Raw genomic sequence first — 20706 nt, 5'->3', positions numbered from 1 at the left:
ATGGTCAGAATATACTCTTAATTATTTCTAACCAATGCACAATTTAAATATATTGGAAGAACTGGGATACTTTTTCTGAAGAGTTGGAATAGCAGTTAACAGCAAGACCGATAAATCCACATCAATGATAGGACCTCACTGACGTTGTGATGGAGTTATTGGCCGAAGTACCGAAGTCTGTATATCAATCTTTTTTTTAGAATCTTCCATATTTTTAATATGGAAAATTTACATGTAATTACCTGCATATAATTTTAAATCCTCCTTCTCTTCAGCTTCTGTCCCAGGTTTTCCATGCTTTTAAGTTTATGTGATATTTAGAAAATGCGATTTTATAAACTTCTAAATTCTCTACGATTTTACTTCACGATTTCCCGCTCCGGCAGGACATCGTGAAGTAAAATTTGTTAGTGTTGCTTATCATCGGTAACGGTGGTGATTGCTGTCACTCTGTATGTAAGGGGTAGTAATAGGCGTGAAGGAAGGAAATGAGGAAGGATATACGTTCCGTGAAGATAAACGTGTTAATTAAAAATAAAATTGAATTAGTATGTCGATAGCGGTTTGTTTTGGAAAACTGGATTTAAGATGAAGTGAGGTATTGTTCTTGTAAAAGTTTATATTTTAATAAATACAAAATGTGATATTTGACAAGGAGGTGTGTTGAAGTAACTTGATTTTTGTTTAACTTGGTATTTCAAATAATTACACATATTGCCTTCCTTTTACACATTTTGTTCCCTAAATATGAAAATTAGAATACTCTGTTCCAAAATAACTGGAAGATGAGCTGAGAAGGTGTTGAAACTATTTCTACACCGGGTAAACGAGTTCTTTTATGAAAATTAATTGGAAATCGTTGCCTTATAAATTTACATTTTCTATTTCTATATTTCTCTTTCTGCCTCATGCCGCTATTCTAAGGAGTCTACATTATCAAATTTCTGTTGTGTTTGTGTGAATATGTATGTAGACTCATTACAAAAAGAAGAAAAACGTGTATGTTATTTATATACTCGCATACACAACCGGGCATGCATGTTTGGGTCCAACTTGCAGACAGCATGACCTGTCAAAAAAAGTTTGTATTCATATATAATGTATATGTGTATGTATATATACATACATACACACATATTCATAAATACACCTTTCTTTTTCTTTTTGACAGGTCATCCTTCTAAGCAGGTTGGACAGCTTGATGTATGCCATAAGTTAAAGATGCCAAGAAATTATATTCTTGGCATCTTTAACTTAAGGTGTATATATATATATATATATATATATGCCTTAAGTTAAAGATATATATATATATATATATATATCATCAGTGGGAGCTAGACCCAGAAGTGATATCAAGGTTTGAAGTAATGCTTCATATTTCCTTATACAAGTAGTCAAAAGGTGTCACACCTTATTACTGAAATACTCGATTAGAGATAGATGTTGAAAGATTTTTTCACTTGGTTATACTATAAATTAAAGATTTCTAATTTATAGTAATAAATTAAAGATTTTTAATTTATAGCATAACCAAGTGAAAAAACTTTCAACATAATATATGCCTTGAATGCATTATATAGATCAGCATTCTTCAACCTTTTTACACCTGCGGACTGGGGAAAATAGAAGAAATATTTCGTGGACCGACTGACGGCTAAGACAGATACATAAACCAATGTAGATAGTATTTTATTTATTAAATTCAATACTATAAAATTACAGTTTTTAGCTAGTGTGACATCTGATGCTGCTTAGTGGTTAGAAAATTTGATATACGTGGCTAGAGTGTTGTTTCTGAGAGACGAAGAAATTTTTGGCAGACCGCCAGGAAATTTCTGCAGACCGGGACCACAGGTTGAAGAACAAGGATATAGAGCATGCAGGTTGGAAGTACACCAACATCGTCCTATAGTAGACTGAAGATCAGTATTCTTCAGTCTACTATAGGACGAATGCTTTGCCATGCTTCTTCCAGTTTGGTTGATCTTGTGTGCCTGTCTACTCTAAGTGTCCTTAACAGTGTTTTATCTCATCATCCCCATGATGCAATGGCGATTACCTTTGTTTGCTTCCTTATCCAATTATCATTCTTTTTATATAAACGTGTTATTCCTAAAATGGCTCTTTCCATGTTTTATTGTGTTGTTTTAAGTCTCTCTTGCTGTTTTTTGAGGCACCATATTTCAATACCACAGGTGACCGGGACTGAACACTTATTATAATATATCTCTATAATGTTAAAAACTTTCCATTCTGTTTTATTCTAGCTGAAATTGTATTACTAAGTTTTTGGTTATTTGTAATGATTTGTTGGTGGCAGACGAAGGAAGCCCAAGCGGGCAGCTCTGAATAATGAATAAGGAGCCATGGACCAAAGGCCCACTTCAGAACCATGGTCAGGAGAAGTGCTGTAGGCCATTGTAAAGATGCCAGCAAGTAGAAGAAAAAACAGGCCCCCAGTCCTGTGCGGCTCTTTGCATTCCTACCAAGGTGGTGGTGAGAAATCTGCAAGAGCAGGGGGGGGGGGTTAAGAATCTCGCAGAGGAAGGTAGACCACCATCTGGAAATTCGACCTTATTTATTGGTTCCTTCAACACTCGAACTCTGTCTTCTGACTCCCATATTGATTTCCTGCTTCAAGAACTGCAAAATGTAAAGTTTAATGTCCTTGCTATCTGTGAAACCCGAAGAAGCTCTGAATTAACAGCAAAATGGAACAGTGGCAACCAAATTTTCCTGGGAGTCTCAGATAACACTACAAGGGCTGGAGGAGTTGGCTTCATCATAAATGAAAAGCTAACTAAAAATATTATTTCTTGTACAATCCATTCTGAACACTAGGAACACTAATATTAAAAATTGGAGAATTCGTAACAATAAAAATAATAGTAGCCTGCATACCCACCTCAACAGCTGACAAAGAAGAAATAGAAAATTTCTATGAACACCTACGAGAAACATTACAGGAAAAAACAACATACACAATAGTATGTGGAGATTTCAACGCAAAGATTGATACAGGATTTATTGAAGAAAAATACATTGGACCGTGGGGGAAAGGGGAAAGAAATGAACTCCTTGCAGAATTTGTAGAAGCAGAAAGACTGTACATTATGAATAGTTTCTTTAAAAAGAGAACTGGAAAAAGATGGACTTGGCAATCTCCAAATGGAGAGACAAGAAATGAAATTGATTTCATCCTAACAGATTGCAAAAGAATAATAAAAAATATCGAAGTCATTGGGAAAACTTACTGCGACATTCATTCAGACTACCATCCAATAAGAGCCACCCTCAAAATACATTAAAAAAATGAAGAACACATGCAAGTACAGTCCAACCATAAAAAACGCTCAAAACAGATCTACCCAGAAGAATTTAGAAAAAAGGTGGAAGAGTTGTCAGGATGGCCGAGCGGTCTAAGGCGCCAGACTCAAGGTTTAACCTTCCCAGTAAATGGGCTGTGATTTCTGGTCCACGTATGTGGGCGTGGGTTCGAATCCCACTCCTGACAGAAACTTTTTCTAAAGGGATTCTATAGGATTAATTCAGAGGATATTTTTGAGATCAGGACTGGTGGTGGGAGAACTAGGGGACACCTATGGAAACTGGGCAAGAGTGTGGTTAGCAGGGGTGTTAGAGCTGGGTTCTTTACTTTTAGAGTGGTAAATGAGTGGAATAAGCTGCCAGAGTCTGTTGTGGGTGCTATGACGGTGAACGAGTTCAAGACAAGGTATGATAGATACTGTGAGAATGTCGTATAGTTGTGTGGACATGATGTTTAGGGCCTCCCTCGATGAGTCTAAGGACTCCTGGAGTTGCCCGAAATAATAATAATAATAAAAACCGACTGGAAATTAAAAAATAACATCGACGAAGATTTAACAATCAATTAATGAACTGCAAAGAAAGAATCTCGTATGAACTTCCTCCTAAGACCAGGGAACAATTACTATCAGCAAGAACAATAGAAGTATTGAAGAAAAGAAGAATACTGAAAGATACAGGAATAGATCGTCTGGAATATAAAATTATTTGTAAATAACTGAGGCAGAATATCAAAGATGACTATAACATATATAGAACAATAAAATTGGCAGAAGCAGCTAAGCTCTGCAGTAACCTAAAAAAAGTAGAAAAAGAAATAAATCTAAAGCAACCACTACCGTCAGCCTTCATAGACAATCAAGGAAACAGATACAGAAACAGAGGTGAAATGGAAAAAATAGTAAAATCGTTTTATGAGAACCTTTACTCATCTAAACAAGTAATCACAGCCTCAGTACCAGATGAAAATTTCAAAATACCATCTGTCCTACCTGAAGAAATAAAAATGACTATCCACCATATGAAAAATGACCGATCACCAGGAATTATTATTATTATTATTTATTATTATTATTATTCAGGCCTCCATGGAGTCAAAAGACTCATCGTGGGAGATCCTTCCTAAGAACATAAAATCTGTCAAGACTCATCGAGGGGAGGTTCCCCCTAAGAAACACAAAGTCTATCATACCACTCCTTAAACTCATTGACTGTTCTCGCCTTCACCACTCTATCAGGCAATGCATTCCACGGCTCAACCACCCTCCATGCAAAGAAACCACTCCTCACCCTCTTGCTCAGTTTCCTTTCGTAACTTCCAGGGATGGCCTCTTGTCATCACTCCTTCCCGCTGTTCAACCAAGTGAAAGAACTCCCCAGTGTCAACCCTGTAACCACCTCTCAACAGTTTAAAAGTCTCAATCATATCACCTTTCCTTCTTCTATCCGCCAAACTCTGATAGTTATGAGAATCGTCCACATTCCCTCAGTCGATTCTCATAACTATCCTTGTACAGTCCTGAGACCATCTTTGTCATCCGTCTTTGTATCTTTTCCACAGTTAATTTATCCCCTTCAAATCCTGAGGTCCAAATCTAAGAACAATAATCCAAGTGTGGTCTGATCAGAGACTTATACAATGGAATGATAACCCTCTTATCTCTGCAGGTCAGTGTCCTTACCATAATTGCAGCAATCCTCTGTGTTACCTTCACCACCTTTGCAATATGTTCCCTAAACTTCAGCTTTCTATCAATCATCAACCCCCAGATCTCTTGTCTCCCCAACTTCCTCCAGTATAACTCCTCCAATAGACTATGCAGCATCCCATCGATGTTTCCCAAACCTCAAGACCGTACATTTTGCTGCATTAAACTGACACCCCCATTCATTTGCCCATCTATCTAGCTTATTCAAATCCTCTTGCAGGGCTACCACATCTGCACTATTACTAATAATCCTTCCCAGCCTCGCATCATCTGCAAACAACTGAATATCCCCTTGCAATCCACTGGCAATGTCATTGATATAAATGTTAAACAATATAGGTCCTAGTACTGAGCCCTGTGGAACCCCACTTGTAACCTTCTGTCTCCTTGAAACTGCTCCACTATACACAACTCTCTGATACCTATCAGACAGCCAATCCTGAATCCACTTGACCAATCTGACATCCAGACCTATGTGTTGCAACTTAAATATCAGCTTATCATGTGGAACCCTGTCAAATGCCTTTGCTAAGTCTAAGAAAATTGCAGTATATGCCTTTCCCTCATCTAATGTTCTTGTAACTTTATTATAAAAGGCTAGCATATTGTTAAAACAAGAGCGCCCTTTCACAAATCCATGTTGACTCTCACAGATAACATTACCCTCATCTGCCCAGTGCTGTATACGGTCCCTCACTACTTTCTCCAAGATCTTAACAACTACTGATGACACACAGACTGCTCTATAATTAGACACTTCCAGTCTGTTACCACCCTTATGCAATGGCACTATCTTACCTTACTTCCATTCCGTGGGCACCGTTGCCGAAGCCAGACTTTCATTGAAAAGCCAGGTTAAAGGCACTGTCAGTTCCCTAGCACATTCTCTCAAAACTCGTGGTGAAATACCATCCAGTCCAAAAGCTTTGGACTGACGGGATAAAATCTGATGAATTAAAAATGGGTGGACAAATACTCTTTAAAGCTCTAGCAGAAAGGTTTACCTGATATATACAATTAAGGAAAATACCTGCTGAACGTAAAACATCAAAGACCATAATTCTGCATAAAAAAGGCAATAAAGAAGACATCAGTAACTACAGACCTATCTGTCTATTAGCGTGCGCACACAAAATATTCGCCAGAATCATCCTAAACCGAATACAAACCTTCATCAACGAAAATAGTTGCAAAGAACAGGCTGGTTTCAAAAAAGGCTTTTCAACAATAGATCACATTCAAACTATTACTCAGCTCACAGAAAGATGCAGAGAATGCCAGATCCCACTTTGTCTTCTTTTTATAGATTTTAAAAAGGCATTTGACACTGTTGAAGATAATGCAGTATTCCAAGCTTTAATAGGCATAGAAAAAGCATACATCCAACTCATAAAAGATATCTACAAAGAAAACACAACAAATATCACCCTTTTCAATCACCTGATTAAAATTAACTTAAGTAGAGGAGTACATCAGGGTGATGTCTTATCACCTAATCACTTCACATCTACTCTGGACAGCATCATTTGGAAAATTGACATGAAAGATGGAATAAACATTGATAGTGAAATATTAAATATCCTATTATTTGCCAATGATGCGGTATTAATATCTCACTCACCAAACTCTTAGAATCAATGCTGAATAACATAAGCCAAAACTGCCAAAAAATTGGATTGGAAATACACCTTGACAAAACAAGATGGATGAAAAACAAATACTGTAAAGATCATACAATCACTCTAGAATCTCACACCATTGAAAAAGTTGAAGAATACATCTACCTCGGCCAGTCCATAAAAATGAATAATGATATATCAAATGAAATAGCAAGAAGAAAAAGAGCTGCTTGGATAGCCTTCAACAAAATAAAATCAGCAATTACCAACCAAAACATAGATATAGACATAAGAGCCCATCTTTTCAATAGTCACATCTTACCAGCATTAACTTATGACAGTGAAACATGAAACACGACTTTAAAAGAAGAACAAAGCTTAATAACAACTCAACGTGCAATAGAAAGAAGAATGTGCAATATAAACAAAATAGACCACGTAAGACACACAGAAATCAGGAAGAAGTCTGGACTCACAGATATAATAAAAAACAATCTACAACAGCAAAAGAAGATGGGCAGAACATCTCGCCAGAATGAGAGACAACAGATGGACAGTCAGAGTTACAAACTGGTATATGAGAGATACCAGAAGGAAACCTGGAAGACCAGCCTTAATGTGGGAAGACCCAACGATTAAGAAAGTTGGAAGAAAATGGAGAAGAAAGGCCCAAGACAGGAATAGCTGGACTCTTTACGACCTGCAGTCACGGAGAAATCCTGACTGAAACCGCAGGTCCATCAAGGTAATTTGTATGAACTCACCATTTCCATCTATATTTCATTTATTTCAATTTGTTTTCTTTATGGAGTATTTTCATTATACATTATTTTTGATTTGCCCATATTTACTTGCAAGTTTCTCTCCAAACTTCATTTAATTCAGTAATCATGTTCTGATTTCTTCAGTGATATTACTATTAGTATGATATCATCAGTGAATCACAGATTCAGTCATCTTTTCTCTTTGGTTTTCTCATTGCATATTAATTGGCTGTAGCAAATAATTTTGGCAAAATAGCCTTCTTGTCTAACACTTTTTATTTCATTTAATTTTATTACTGCTGAACCTCTCATATATATGAGTTAATATATTTAATATAAATCTTATCTTTCTTATATTAAGTTGGCCGAGTGGTTAGCGTATCTGCTCTCCAGTCTAAAGGCTGCTGGTTCAAATCCTGCTGTGGGCATGGATGTTTATGATTGTCTGTGAAGTCCTAGTGGTGGTAGTCAGCAGTAGATGGCATTGGTGTTAGATGATGAAGGTTGGTGGAGTAGTGAGACAAAGAGTTGTAGAGTAGATGCCCTCCCTCGATGAGTCTTTGGACTCCCTGGAGGTGTGATATAATAATAATATATGTTTTAAAGCTTCAAGCATTTTACATATGTTTACTCGAAGGCTTTTTTCATAATCTATGAAAGCCAGAGATTGATATACTCTTTTGTTTTTTGCATTACTTGATTTAAGGCTTGTGAATTTTTCATCTGTTGCCATCTACAAAAGCAAACTGTCACCTCTATCAATAGCTGGTGTTTACTAGATACCCTGTGAATGTAACCTGATATACTTTGTATATCAGGTTACATTGAGTACATGAAAATATGTACAGATTATGAGTACAGATTATATTGAGTACATGAAACCTCAAAAGTCTGGTCTAGCAGTATTGACACTAAACACAGTATCCAGTGGTGGTGGGATGAAGCTTGTCCATAGAATCAGTTTTAAATATGAACACCATTTCAAAGAGAGTTGTGAAGCCCTTTTACATTGGCCAAATCTGAATCAGAACGATTGTCTCTCTCTCCCAAAAGTTTGAGGATTCTCATTTTATGTAACCATCAAAAATAGTTTTAATAATATTCTTTATAAATATGTTAATTTCTAGCACACAGCAACAGTTTTTAATTAGTAAACCAATTGTTGTATGTACCTTGTATTCCCATTTCTTTGATTTGCGTGTTTTCTATGCACTGATGTACTGTTATTTTCAGTACGAAATGTCTGTACTTTCATTTCATTAAAATTAATTACTGTGGTTTTTATGTAATTTTGTTGTTTAAAGTTGAATAAGATGTTCTGAAACCTGCCTGTTCTTTTGGTTGATGGACATTTAATATATTGTTTATTCTGCCATCTATATTTTTTTTGTAAAAAAAAAGCTTATAAAGCACTGGAAAAAGTTACAGATTCATAATTTCTTATGTTTTATGAGATCCTCTTTAATTTTTCCACATTTTTGTTAGTATTCCATCAAGTCCAGGTGCCTTTTCATTTTTGTAAGTGCATGTTTTACTTCATCTTCTTTGATTATATATATATTTATTATGGTTTTTAATATCCTTTTCTTGAATGTCGTTCCCTGTTACTTTCCCTTTAGTTATATATATATATATATATATATATAATTCTTTTTTTTTTGTTTTATTTTCTTTGTAACTAGTATTTCATTTTCATATATTACATCTGTCGTATAAAGATTACCTGCATGATCAAGAAGTTTTCTTTATACTATTATTTTCTTTTGGATTTACAAATGTACAGAAATTTCTTATACATTTTCTTATCTTTTTCCTTTGTTTTGCAACCTTCAGTATATTCTCTGTTTCTTACACTATATGCATCCTATTTCATGGTTCTATTTTCTATTATGTTTTAATTTCCTTTTTTAATTTGTCTATTTTTGCTCGTTTTGAATTCCCAGGGAGTGAAATAATGCAAAGATGTAGAAGCGAAAGTTACTGATAAGGGAGCAAAAGAAAGTATGACTGAGGAAATGGAAGTAGAGTGCAGCAGAACAAGAGATAGCAAGATTGCAGGAGTGATAGAGTGAAATTTTTGGGGTGCAAGATATAATTAAACAGTTATTGAAAATGAAAAATAAAATGAGGAATATGTGGAGTGATGTTAGATGTCTAGTGGAAACTAATCAAAGTGTGCAAAAGAACAGAATGAAAAAAAAAAAAAGAGTAAATGAGGTGACAAGTGATTCTAGCATAGCAGTATTTGAGTACATAATTACAGGACTAGTTACTGACAGAGTCCATAAGGTCTGCTATCCAGGTGGGAGAATGAGTAAGATAATTAATGCATTGGACATGAGGAAGAAACGAGAAAGACAGTTAGTCGTGATTGTGGGGACAAATGAACTGAGTGGGCATAAGAAGAATGTGATGATGAATATCAGGAGACTATTGAGAAGAGTGAAAGATAACAGTGTAGTAGGAAAGATTGTCAGTGTGTTGCCGAGATATGACAATGATGAGTTGTGATGGAGAGCTAACATCATGAATGGTATGCTTGCGGAGCTGTGTGAGGAGAAGGGAGTGCAGTTTGTGGATGTATGGCATGTGTTCGAGGGAATCAGGAAATTATACAGGCATGATGGGTTGCATTTAAATGACTTTGGAGTGAGTTTAGTGGAGAAAGTGTTGCTGGATGGAAGAACACGTGTGTGTGTGTGTGTGTGTGTGTGTGTGTGTGTGTGTGTGTGTGTGTGTGTGTGTGTGTGTGTGTGTGTGTGTGTGTGAGATCAGAAGAAAGAGAAAGGGAAAAATCAGGAGAGTGGTAGTGAAGAGACAGAAGTGCTTGGCAGTGGAAACAGTGGTAGTATGAGAGATGAAGAGTGAACAGGAATGCAAGAGGAACAGGGAAACGGGGATGGGGGAAGCTTGGGTAGATAGGGAGACATGGCATAGAAAGAGTGGATGTTGAAAGTGGCAGTGAATGTGTGTGTATAAAGATGGAGTATATTGCAATGTGGGTGGGAAAGTTGAAACTGAACAGATATATGTGGTAAGTGGTAATAAAAATGATTGTCTGCACGGTTAGCCGAGTGGTTACGCGCTCCACAACCATATGCCTGGGAAAGGAGTGTCCTGAGTTCAGTTCTCGTTGCTGACATAAGGAGCTAAGAATCTTTCTCAGACATGGCCAAGTTAGCCGGTCTTGGGCGTGGACTGCAGGGTTTTTCTTCTCCAGTTTATCTAGGGCTTTTCCTTTCGCAAAGCAGGCAAACCGGTCTTAAGAACACAACTCTTCACAGACAATTCCATATGGTTGAGCGTGGGGATAACGACCCCACCTCATAATGAGTTATGAAACCCAAAAATGGGAGGCCAAGGCCCTACATGGGACTGTAGTGCCAAAGAAGAAGTGGTAATAAAGGTGATTGGCAGGTGTGGTGGAGAAATCACAACCAACACATTGCTTGGATAGGACTGGCTATAGACTTAAAATGAACTGCTGTGTTTGTTTACAAATGCCAGAAGTACGAGAAATGAGAGGGATGAAATGGTTTCAGTGATTTGAGTTTACAGCAATCACTCGATTAGTGCGCCTAATTCGTTCTTTAAAACAGGTGCATTAATCGAAACTGCACTAATCGAATGCAATAACCTATGGGAAAAAGTATAATTCGTTTCTCAAATTTCTTTCTTGAAACTTAATTTTTTTATAAAAGAATTAAGGTATGTCTCAGGGCCTAGTTAAAGGAAAACTATGAAGCTGAATAAAACATTTAGAATATAAATTTTATTATTCTACTTCTTAACAAAGAATTGAGCTAACGTAGTTTGGCAGGCATTTTGTTTCTTTTTTTCATACAACTGACGGTATGGACCTATTGCCTCTTCTACTCTTCTGCAAATTTTACTGCTTCTCTCTTCATCAGGGTCAACCTCTAAGCATTGCTGTTTAAAAACTTTGATTGTACGAAAAATATTTTCAAATTGTTTCTGTGAAATCTCTTTTTTATTATTATTCCTGATACCTCCAAGGAGTCCGAAGACTCATCGCGCGAGGACGCTTACAACTATCTCAACCACTTTTGGCTGACTATCAATGGTTAAATTTTCTTCATATTCTTCGGGATCTTCCTGCTGTGCATCTAAATTTATCAGGTCAGAATCACTCAATTCTTCAGAATGAGGTGCATCTAAATTTATCAGGTCAGAATCACTCAATTCTTCAGAATGAGATTTAATTAACTCTTGGATGTTATCATTGAAGAGGTGAAAGAAATGAAGGATGTACGAATTGGTCGCCAATACACAAAATCACATGCTTTATAGATAAAATTTTCCAACTGTTATACAAACAAAATAGTTACCACTTTAAAAACTACAATGATCATAAAAGAGAAGTTAATTTTCCGACGTGTAATAATAAACAACTCATCCCAGAAGACAGATTGATTACTCTATTATCAAAATTATCAGAATGGAATCTCCTTTTTGTGACATGCGCAAAAGTGTTGAAGGGTCTCGAATCTGTGAGCGTACTATAGCAGACAACACAAATTTTGGCAGTAAAAAATTTGGAACATAGTGTACATGGAAGTAGTGTAGTATGCCATTAAAAATAACTTTATAAAATGTTTAAATTGGTAACTAAATTATTTCATTCTGGTGAATGATTTTTTTTAAAATAGTTAGCCATAAAAATATATAGATAGAAAATTTTTAAAATGTGTAACATTTATTTTTAAGATATATATAGGCGCACTAATCGAATTTGGGTATCGAAAAAAAATGATGCACACTAATCGAGGGATTACTGTATTTGCTCCAAAATCATTGGAATAAGTGAAACATGGTTAAATGAAAATGATATCATAAAGGGAATAGAAATGGAAAAATGCAGTATTTTTCTATTTTTCTCGAGGATAGAAAGGGAAAGAAGGGAGGGGAAGCACTACTGATGATAACAGGGGAATTAAGTCCACATAAGGTAGACATGAAAGAGGGAAATAGTGGCAATGGTTATGAGGCAGTGTGGTGTAACGTGAAGGTTGAGAGAGGAAGACATATTTAGTTGGATGTTGCTATAGGCCTGGGAATATGGAGGGTGGTGATGAAGAAATGTGTAAATATAAACAACTTGGATTAGTGAACAAAGGAAGGGTAATTATTATGGGTGATTTTAATTATGGCAGTGTAGATTGGAATGAAGAGATAGCATTTGACAATAAGGAAAATGAATTTCTCGAGTTCTTGAGAAATAACTATCTCATGCAGCATGTAATGAGTATCGAGAGTTCTAGATCTGATTATTTCATCAGAGGATATAATTATGAGAGGGATTTCACACTTTCCTCCAGTTGGTGAAAGTGATTATGAACTAATCACTTGTGTTGTGGCTAGTTGTATGTAGATTTTTGTGAGGAAAGGATATATATGTGGAATTGGAATTATAAGGCTAGTGATTATGACAAGCTCAGGAAACAGCTTGGAGCTATAACATGGAATGAGGAGTTGAGCAGTAAGGAAATAAATGCTGCATGGGAACTGACAAAGCAATAATACATAACAGCAGCATCAATTGTTGAATGTATTCTGAAGGCCAAAAGGCTGAATAAGGTGGGTGTAAAATGGATGAATGTGGAGCTTAAGCATGAAATCTGGAAAAAGAAAGTTCTCTGGAGAAGGTACAAGATGAATAATGGTAATAATGTCACATGAAGAGTATAAAGAACAACCCTGAAGAGTGACTCAGTAGTAAGGAAAACAAAAGTATAGTATAAGCAGAAATTGGCAAATCAGGCGAAAAACCCTACAGTTGTTTAGATATTATTATTGTTGTTGTTCCGGGCAACTTCAAGGAGTCGACAGACTCATCAAGGGAGGCCCTAACATCATGTCAAGAACAACTATTCGACATTCACATAGTATCTATCATACCTTGCCTTGAACTTATTCACGGTCGTAGCACCCACAACAGATTCTGGAAGCTTATTCCACTCATTCACTACTCTCCAAGTAAAAAACCTAGCTCTAACACCCTTGTCAACCACGCTCTTGCCCAGCTTCCATTCATGGCCCATAATCCTCCCACCACCAGTCATATTTTCAAAAATATCTTCTGGATCAATCTTATAGAAAACCCTTCAGTAATTTGAATGTCTCAATCATATCACCCCTCCTTCGCCTATCAACCAATTTCTGCAACCCACAAATCTTCAACCTATTCTCATAAGGTTCATTCCACAGACCTGCTATCATCTTGGTCACTCGTCTCTGGATCTTCTCCACTTCCTCCCCATCACGAAGAAACCCTGGTGCCCATAACTGGGCACAGTAGTCCAGATGGGGTCTTATCAAGGCTCGATACAGAGGAACAACAACTTGTTTGTCTCTGCATGTTAAAATATTTTTCAGAAGCCAAGTGATTTGGTGAGCTGTTTTAGTCACTTTTGCAATGTGCCCCCTAAACTTCAATTCCCTATCCACCAACACTCCCAAATCCCTGGCCTCATCAATCTCCTGGAGTACGGTTCCACCAATGCGATATACTGCTGCTATTCTTTTCACCCCAAAGTGCATAACCTTACACTTTGCCACATTAAATTGACATCCATTTTTCCTAGCCCAGTCCTCCAAACTATCCAAATCATCCTGTAAAATTTTGACATCCTGTGCACTCATAATTGCTCTACCCAACTTTGCATCATCAGCAAACAAGTGAACACTTCCTCTCAAATCCTTTCCTATATCATTGATGAACAAATTGAAAAGCAGTGGTCCAAGAACAGAGCCCTGTGGCACTCTACTAGTCACAAGTCGTCTTTTTGACTCCACTCCTGAATAAACCACTCTCTGGTATCTCTCCTTCAACCACCCTCCTATCCATCTCACCAACGCTATATCTATCCCCATCTGCTCCAGTTTACTGATTAGGATTCTATGTGGTATCCTATCAAAAGCCTTGGCAAGGTCCAGTAGTATTACTGTAAACCCATTACCCCTATCCAGTTCAGCTGTCACTGTGTTATAAAACATGAGCAAGTTACTGAGGCATGATCTACCCTTCACAAAACCATGTTGTCCCCCATACAATATCCCATTTTCATCTATCCAATCCTGTATTCTTTTCTTGACTAATTTCTCTAAGACCTTGACAATGATTCCTGATATGCTAATCGGTCGGTAATTTACAACAGCAGTCTTGGAACAACCTTTATGCAGTGGAACTATTTTCCCCTCTTTCCACCCCCTCGGGACTATCCCAGACCCGAGAATCAAACAAAATGGTGAAGGGTACTGACAATTCTTTAGCTGCTTTTCGTACAACACGAGCTGGTATACCATCCAATCCCACAGATGTATTGACATTGAGGTTATGCAATAGAGACTACTCACCTCCACTTCATTCACCACAATTCTCGTATAATCTACTGGTACATTCATTTCTGCAATGTCACCACCTGGATGATATATTCTTGCAAAGTGCTCACTCAGTAACTCAACTATATCAACTGATTCAGTTACCTCCCTACCATCGGCATTCTTTAAAATCATTCTGCCATGTACATTTTTCTTTTTGCTTGCTACGTATCTAAAAAACTGTTTAGGATTCTCTTTAGCCTGCATGGACAATGTTCTTTCGTAATCCTTTTTTGCTTTTCTTACCACATTCGTTACCCTTCTGGTCTGCGCTTTATACCATTCATGTGCCTGCCGGTCACCTTTCTCCTTAAATTCCCTCCATAGTTGTTTCTTTTTTTGCAGCTCAAGCTTAATGGTGTTATTCATCCATTTAACCCCTAGTTGATTTATTATTCGGACTCTAGGTATACAGTCAGCCATTGCTTCATGCAAACACTTCTTAACTACCTCCCATGCACTATCGACTTGTAGTCCTTGCAGTTGTACATGCCATGGCACTGAGCCAATCAAACTCCTAAGCTTGTCATACTTTCCATCCCGATAATTCCACATGTACCCTGTCTTAATTGAAAATTCTACACCTTTAGCCACCTCCCAAGTCAAGAACCTGTGATCACTCTCACCGATTGGTGGCAATGTGGTCATATTTGTTACAGCCAAATCTTCAGATGTAATTACTAGGTCAAGCACTCTCTGACCCCTAGTATTTTCCATTACATGCTGTCGCAGATAGTTATCCCTTAATAACCGCATAAAATCCAATTCCTTCCTCCCATGTGTCCTCTCCTCACTCCAATCAATGCGACCATAGTTGAAATCTCCCATAATAATCACCCTCCTTCCACTCATTTCTTCTATTTGCTTGTGCATACTGTCACCACCATCTTTTCCATCACCTGGTCTATAGCGGCACCCAATCAATTGTATATTTAGTTCTGCTAGCCACAATCTCACACCAAATAGCCTCAAATGTGCTCTTTTCTCTATCCTGCAATTCAACTTCTATTCTCCTTGGCTGTAGCTCATCAGCTATCATCAACAATACTCCTCCTCCCATTTTATTCTCCCTGTCATTCCTGAACACACTATACCCATCACATTCAATCCCACTAGCTATATCATCTACAGTCAGCCAGTACACAATAAATAACGGAAAAAACTCACGTAGAAAGATTATTTATTAGTATAATTTTCGCCTATGTGTCACAGGCATCCTCAGTACATTAAGCTCAAAATTAAACACTAACTGACAATTCCATTTTATTGTGTACCGATATGTCTACTCACGGTTACCTCTTTTAAAACAGTCAGCCATGTTTCACTACTACTAATAACTTCTTCACCCATATAGCTACTTGTAAGTAGATAAATTTACACTACCTTAAACTATCTCTTTTATTTAGTCTTACTGTGATTTGACAAATGCTTTCTGATATGAATTTTAGAACTTTTTTTAAATTTTTTTATCTTATTGTTAATCAAAAAGCCAACACCATGTCTGGTTTCATCTTGTTTTCTAATAGATGCTCACTGCTTAGATCTTGGATTGTATTTCCTTTTCATATAAGTTTACTTATTCTAATTATATCCCATTTAATACCTTCAAGCTTTTTATCTTAGCTTACTAATCTGTCATCACCAATAAGAGTATTCGTATTATAAGTAGCTATGTATAGAATTTTCGCTGATAATTTCTTCTTATTTAACGACTTATCCATTTTGGATAAGTCGTTAAATAAGAAGTTGGTGTTTGAATTCGTTTGAAGTCGTTAAATAAGAAGTTGTAAATAGGAACTTGGTGTTTCTTTCTGTGTGAGATGGCACTCCTTTGTAGGTTTTGAACTGTTTCTTCATGTTCCTGATCCAAAACAGTCTTATTGGTGATTATATTAGTTCTGTGTATTATGGCCTTTCTTTCTTATCTTCATTTCAAATTCATGGGAGTTTTTGGTCAAATCTCCCATGCTGACTAGACGGATTGAGAAATACATTTTATATCTTTCTGCCAGCTGCTCTTATATGAAAATAAATTGGAAATCATTGCCTTATGGATGCCTTATGAACTCTTGTAACTCTTTATCCAAGTTTGATACATTCACAGGCATGTATCAATCTTGGATATAGTTTGATAGTTTTTTTTTTTTTTCTTACAAACATTTTATTTGTATATATCTATTTACAAAAGATGGATTTTTACACCACTCGATTATTGCATTGATTAACTGGAGGTGAAATATTTTTTCAAAAAATGTATTTTCTTCAGTACAGTGGTGGATATTAGAGTGTCTGGTTAGAGATGGAATACAATTCTCGATTGATGAAAATAGAACTCTTTGAAAATAGCAGATGGGTTGTTTATTGAGGGGGATATCTTTCTTTAGTAACTTGATTACATTTTATAATAGGGTGACTATTGTACTTGACAGAAGAGATGCATATACAATGATTTATCTAGATTTTACCAAAGCATTTTATAGGGTACCATGTGAAATTGGGCAGGATGAGAGTAACTAGTCATTTGGTAGCTTCATTACAGAGATGGTTGACTGATAAGAGTTGTCAGTGGGATGTGCAGTGACCCAGAAAAGGAAGGTAATGAGTGAGGTACCACAAAGTTCTGTTCTGTGATTACTGTTGTTTAATTCATGTATCAGTGGTATAGTTCAATGTTTGAGAGATGTTCAGTTGTTTGCTGATGATGTTAAACAGTGGTTAAATTCTAAACGAATAAGCTCCGGGGCCCTTAAAGTAAGGATCATAAACTGCAATTTTGTGTTTCATTTGTTTTGCAATATGATTCACTATCTCAGTGCATGTCACATTACTATGTAAAGCACACCCCACATCTAGCCCATTAAGAATCTGAAGATCAATTAATTTTGGATGATCTACAAATGGACGATTATGCTTTGCAATATGATGCACAGTGCGAAACACATGGCATGTGATTTCGTGAGCTAAAGAGTTCTGTTCTTCTACAATGTGTTGCTATGAATTCTCACGTTTACTTCTAATAATTGCTTCTGCACTTTTGTGAGATTTGGTATCTCTATGTTCATAAATTTTCTTTCTGAGTTGCTTTTGTTGCCATTGTTTAGACCCTTCTCCTTTAATACGTATTAATCCATTTATCCACTCTGATGCTAAGTCAATACTCTGATGTGAAGAACTTGCACCTAGGGTCTGCACATGTTATACACCCCAAATCCTTACAAAATAACCAATTGTATTTACCTTTGAATGTGATCCACTAGTCGAGTCTCTAGCAAGTTGGCAAATCTTTCCTTTCATTCAACATATTAATATTATCACATTGCAACTGATGGGAATCCCATGTTTCTGTGGATTCGTTACAGACTTCTTTCTCTTAAGAAACTACACACAAACTGTCATTACAAACTCGTTTTGTATTATCACTGTCATCCAAGCTATTTTTCCGTTTAAAGAAGGTACCAATGTGCTCACTTATCCATAGTTGAAATAGTAGGCCTACATGAACACAAAAATATTACATGATTTTCTTTGTGCTTCTCACAATCTCTGATTAACATCTGCTAATCTGCTGTTCTATTGTTGGTTACTGTCTGTTGCTGACGTGTTGCCAACCAGATAAGACAAAATATCGCTAGGAGTGTCAAAATTCCACTACACTACACTATGCTGCAATAATGTTTGCTTGTCAATCGCTGCAAAATAACGCATCACAGGAAACTCCAAACCTCCACGTCCCTTTCATCATGCGCTCGTAAGCAGACAGCTGTTGATATTGACTTTATATACACATTCAAAACTGTAAACAATTGTTGAATAATAACACAATAATGTAGACATAATTACTTTAATGGGTGAAAAGTCACAAAACAGAAAAATGTTCCAGGTCTGGCCCAGGGCATAAAAAAGTTCCAGGGCCGAGCCCCAGCTGAATTTAACCAATGATGCTAAATTAGGAAACGTAATGTCAGTAAGTTCAGACATGATGTTGTTGAAAGGGAATTTGAATAGGTTGGCACCTTGGGTGCTGAAGAATGGGGATGTTACTCAGGGGTCTCATGTATAGAGTCCTAAGTGCTGTGAAGACATAATGTTGGAGGTTTAATGGATTTTTTACAACACTCAGAAAGGATTAAAAAGAATTTAATACTTCCTATATTTCATCCTAGTCACTAGGACATCCACAGAGATTACAAAAATAACTAATGTAACATAACACAAATATCATGCAATACTAAGCCCAACCACGTGGGTGACACTAATGTCCTATCTAGGTGGAGTGCCCTCTAAGGGCGGTTGTAGGTGGTTGGAATATAAAGTAGGAACTCTGGTGATGAGTGTTTCCCAATATTTTTCGGAAGCTTAATGCAACCGTATTTATTAAGATTTGGTTGATTTCTAAGAGCTGCTGCTGCTTCTAAGAATAGTCTCTCTTTCTTGAATTTGCTGTGATGGAGCATGGTGGTTTTCTTCCATGATACTCTGTGGGTGGTGTCCAAGACATGGTCAGCCAAGCCTGAATGACCATAGTTGTGTTTACAGATTTAAGACTTGTGTTCCTCTAAGTGGATGGATGCTGATCTACCTGTCTGTCCAAAGTATGCCAGCTTACAGGAACAGGGTACTTTGTAAACTCCAGGAAGAGAGAGAGAGAGGAGGGAGCTGATCTTTTGTAGAACGGATAAGGGTAGCAAGTTTGCGGTGGGGTTTATATGCTGTGTGTAAGTTGTACTTTTTTAGAATCTTGGCTATTTTTTCGGATGTAGGGTATGGTGATGGCATTTTTAAATTCTTGTTGACGAGAAGGACCGGGAATGGGAGAGGAACTAATTATTTTTTTGATACTGTGATCGCTGTAGCCATTGGAGAGGAAAGTGTTGTGTATGTAGTTAAGCTCAGTAGTGAGGGCGGTTCCACTGGAACAAAGATTGTGGGCTCTCTTGGTAAGAGTTTTAATAATGCCATATTGTTGAGAGGGGTGGTGGTATGAGAGTTTGTGAATGGATCTGCCTGTGTGTGTGGGTTTTCTGTATACAGTGAAGGCAAGTGTATCATTAGACAGGCGTGTGACTAAGGTGTCTAGGAAAGGTAAACAATTGTTCTTTTCCTTTTCCATAGTAAACTGGATTCTTGGATGTAGGCTATTGAGATGACTGAGGAAGGAGTCTAATGTGTCTGGGCCATAAGGCCAAATAGAGAACACATCATCTACATATCTTAGCCAGATAGAAGGTTTGAGTGGGGCTGAGTCTATGGCTCGTTTTTCAAAATCTTCCATATAGAAATTGGCAAGGGGGGGAGAGAGAGGGGGGGGGGAACATATGGCAGTTCCCTCTATCTGCTTGTAGATTTTGTTCTTCCAAGAAAAATACCCAGAGTTAATGGCAAAGGAAAAGAGATCTAAGATGTCAGTTAAGGGAATATTAGTAAACAAAGAGGAGATATCAAAGCTTACCAATATGTCTGCTTTATTCAAGGTTAAATTTTCTATGAGGGCTTTAAAGTGGGTCGAGTTTTTTATATATAAAAACCCACACACACAGGCAGATACATTCACAAACTCTCACACCACCACCCCTCTCAACAATATGGCATTATTAAAACTTTTACCAAGAGAGCCCACAATCTTTGTTCCAGTGGAACCGCCCTCACTACTGAGCTTAACTACATACACAACACTTTCCTCTCCAATGGCTACAGCGATCACAGTATCAAAAAAATAATTGGTTCCTCTCCCATTCCCGGTCCTTCTCGTCAACAAGAATTTAAAAATGCCATCACCATACCCTACATCCGAAAAAATAGCCAAGATTCTAAAAAAGTACAACCTACACACAGCATATAAACCCCACCGCAAACTTGCTACCCTTATCCGTTCTACAAAAGATC

The 20706-nt window shown here is 37.0% G+C and overlaps 1 protein-coding gene and 1 non-coding gene across 5 annotated transcripts in view; both read left to right on the top strand.

Moving 5' to 3' along the window:
- The first annotated feature begins 96 nt into the window (after positions 1-96).
- Positions 97-20706, top strand: part of LOC150106809 (transmembrane and coiled-coil domains protein 2-like) — a 316563-nt gene continuing 295953 nt past the window's right edge. For 2 of the 4 annotated variants that reach the window (XM_090392720.1, XM_090392722.1), the window contains exon 1: positions 326-598. The gene's annotated coding sequence lies outside the window, so the exon portion shown is untranslated. Of the gene's footprint in view, positions 176-325; positions 599-20706 lie in introns of those variants that run through there. The other 2 variants (XM_090392723.1, XM_090392721.1) reach the window with 2 other exon arrangements.
- TRNAL-CAA (transfer RNA leucine (anticodon CAA)) lies at positions 3404-3517 on the top strand. The gene is made up of 2 exons: positions 3404-3441; positions 3472-3517. It is a non-coding gene; the product is annotated as a tRNA-Leu (tRNA).

This window comes from Typopeltis vanoorti, chromosome 5 (assembly GCF_054136105.1).
Source record: "Typopeltis vanoorti isolate ZY-2024b chromosome 5, IOZ_Tvanoo_1.0, whole genome shotgun sequence".
In the NCBI taxonomy this organism is placed as follows: domain Eukaryota; kingdom Metazoa; phylum Arthropoda; class Arachnida; order Uropygi; family Thelyphonidae; genus Typopeltis; species Typopeltis vanoorti.
Note: the sequence above shows the minus strand (reverse complement) of the source record. Positions and strands in the feature narration are given on the sequence as shown.